Genomic DNA, 3,173 nt, shown 5'->3' with positions numbered 1-3,173 from the left:
GGTTTGACTTTAGATGTAATGTTGTTTTTTTTAGTTTAATCAGGGATCAACATGAAGGGATTTCTTATTGCAGAAAAAGAATAAACATGGAGTTACTAAGACCAGGGCTGGAATCTGAGCTCTGACACTTGTTTATTCAACTGCTATTTACTGAGCACCTACTATGTGCCAGGTGTCAAGGAACTGCCTTAGCAGCTAAAGGGAGAGAGAGAACAATAGACAAGTGTGATGGTTAATTTTGTGTCAGCTTAACTGGGTCATGGTGCACCCAGATATCTGGTCAAACATTTTATTCTGGGTGTTTCTGCATGAAATTAACTTTTAAATTAGTAGACTGAATAAAGCAGAGAATCTTCCCCAATGTGGGTGAGTCTCATCCAATCAGTTGAAGGCCCGAATGAAACAAAAAGGCTGAATAAGAGGGACCTACACCTGCTTGACTGCCTTCTAACTGAGACATCAGCTTTTTTCCTGACTTTGGACTTGATTTGAAACATCAGCTCTTCCCGAGTCTTGAGCTTGCTTGTCTTCAGACATGAGTTCTCTTGGTTCTCAGACCATTGGACTTTGACTGAAACTAAATCACTGGCTCTCTTAAGTCTCCAGATTGCTGACTGCTGACCTTGTGATTTGCCAGCTCCCATAACTGCATGAGCCAATTCCTTATAAGCAATCTCTCTCTCTCACACACACACACATTTTATTGTTTCTATTTCTCTGCAGAACCCTGAGTAATATAACAAGCAAACTAATGATCACTTGGACAGTGATAAATTTCCATGAAACAATAAAACAAGATCATGGTAAACAGAGGGGGTGGTCCTTTAACTACAGAGGTCAGAAATGCCTCTCTGAGAAGGTGGCCACTCAGCTGAGCCAGATTGGGAGAGCAACAGCCACATAACATACTCTGGCTGCTTTTTGTCCCTAGTTTGCTATGTGATCTTGGGTAAATGCACATATGCTTCCTTGGATTTTAGTTTCCTGGTATTGTTTTGAGAATCAAATGAGACAATATAAGAGGATGAGTTAGTATTATGTTTGGTCTACAGTAGTGGCTGTGCTGTAAGCAGTTAGACATGAGCAGAGCAAGGACGATGGACCAGATACAGAAGGTCATCAGGGTGGAAAGCCCCAGGTGCCTAGCAACAGACAATCAATTGTAGGTTGGGACCTCACCCCCAAGGTGACTTTTCCTCCCCAAGCATATCTGCTGGTCCTGAGGTTTGGACCTCCTGACCTTTCCTCCCTAGAGATAAATCTAGGCCTCAGTTGTATTTCAGCCCCAGGCCCAGATAAGCAATAAAACCAACCACAACTGATATACAGCTCCATTGAATAATGACCTGGTGCTGGCCAATCAATCAGTGGAGACCACAACCCTGAATGGACACACCTGGAAAGCTACTGAATATTCTACTGAGATCTTCTCCTGGGACCTCCTCTAAAATCTCTGCCCTTAAAACCCTTAGGATGGAGGACCCAGTGTGTGTGCCTTTCCCTCCCCCTCCCCAGGCACATTACCATTAGCTTCCTCACTACCACGCTCCAAGGGCCCTTCCTTTACCCCTAGAACTTGTTTGATAAGCCCATTTCTTCTAGGAATTACCTTTTCTACCTCTGTAATTTACCAAATGTCCTCTTACAGTTTGGGTCTTGCTCTGAATTCTTTCCTAGCCAGAACCTTAGTACCAAGGTTGCTGAACCCATGTTTGGTCTGACCCCACTGGTCAGACAGCTGGTGCCATTCGGGCCGCCTACAACAGCTGTAAAAATGTCAGTTTCTCTTCCCGGTTGTTCACTAGGGGCAATGATTGGTAAATGCTGACACTAAAACAAGCTGGGGAAGTAGCACTGACATGAATTTCTAGAAGGCAGTATACAGCACACTCTTTGACAAAGGAATGTCCTACTAGAATTGTAGCCTAGGGAAACAACGGAAAACAGAAACAAAATGTATAACCAAGATGTTCATCATGTTATTTACACATGGAAAAACTGAAAACAATTACATTTCTGATAGGGGATGATTTAAGTAAACCTTTACTAAAAGTGAGAGTTTTGAAGTTAAATAGACTTGGGCTCAAACTTTGGCTCTTCAACTGCATCCCCCGGGTGACTTTGGGCAAGTCATGCCATCCTGTAAACCTCAGTTAATTTGGAAAACGGAGATAACAACAGTACCCCTCCCACTCTTGGGGTTAAATGACAGTGCTTGTGCAACATATAACACAGTGCTTGGGAGCCATCAGGGGAAAATGCAAGTAAAGTGAGATGAACTTTTAAAAAACAAATTATATGGGGGGGATAATCACACATTTGTAATACCTTAATCAATAAAAGAAAATTAAAAAAAACAAATTGTAAAGAGTGAAACCTCGTTTCTCTAACTTAATTTATTCTGGAAGGCTGTTGAAGTGATTTGTTTAAAAACTGAATCAATTTTTCCCATTAGAAATAATGTAAATTGAATTAATTCGTCCCGGACTCCCAAATGATTCCGTTTAACCTTTCTTATACACAGGACATGTCTAATCACGGTTTAATCTAGAAGCACTTAAGTTTATCGAACCACTCCCCACTAGCCTTAAACGAATCACTTTCAGCACTTCAGGGATGTCTTTCAGGTCAGTATGTAGCATCTTTGCTTGTTCACATATCGTTGCCTCCCCAAATGCTATCACTTGTGGGGAGCTGCTATAGGGTTAAACCTCGGACTGACCTGTTGGCAAAGTCACAAACAAGTCCCAGCTTAGAGGGCACAGTCCTCTTAGCATATTTAGGCTTGACCTTATGATGCTCCCTAGATCTTACCTGGGAAGCTAATGGGCTGAGGGAAGTGCAACAAGAACAAAAACAAGTGAAACTCACAAGAACAGTGTAAACAAGTGAAACTCACAAGAACAGTGTAACTTTGGTAACCACTACCTTGTTTACCTCTGACTATAAAAATAAAGTCAAAAGCTTAAAGCTTGCCTTGGGATCTCTCTCTGTGGCCTCAGCCAGGCACAGGGAAGATCCACGGAGACTAAGGAAAGCTAGAGAGTTCTGAACGCTGTCTCTGTGTAAAACATTCTTCGCCGACTCCGTCCACACTTTGCGATCCCCTGGACCGCTGGGCTGGGCCCCAGCACTCACTGGCTGCTTTTCTTTTTTTTCTTTTAAATAGAAGT

Source organism: Myotis lucifugus, unplaced genomic scaffold, assembly GCF_000147115.1.
Source record: "Myotis lucifugus unplaced genomic scaffold, Myoluc2.0 scaffold_90, whole genome shotgun sequence".
In the NCBI taxonomy this organism is placed as follows: Eukaryota; Metazoa; Chordata; class Mammalia; order Chiroptera; family Vespertilionidae; genus Myotis; species Myotis lucifugus.
This window is presented reverse-complemented; position numbering follows the sequence as displayed.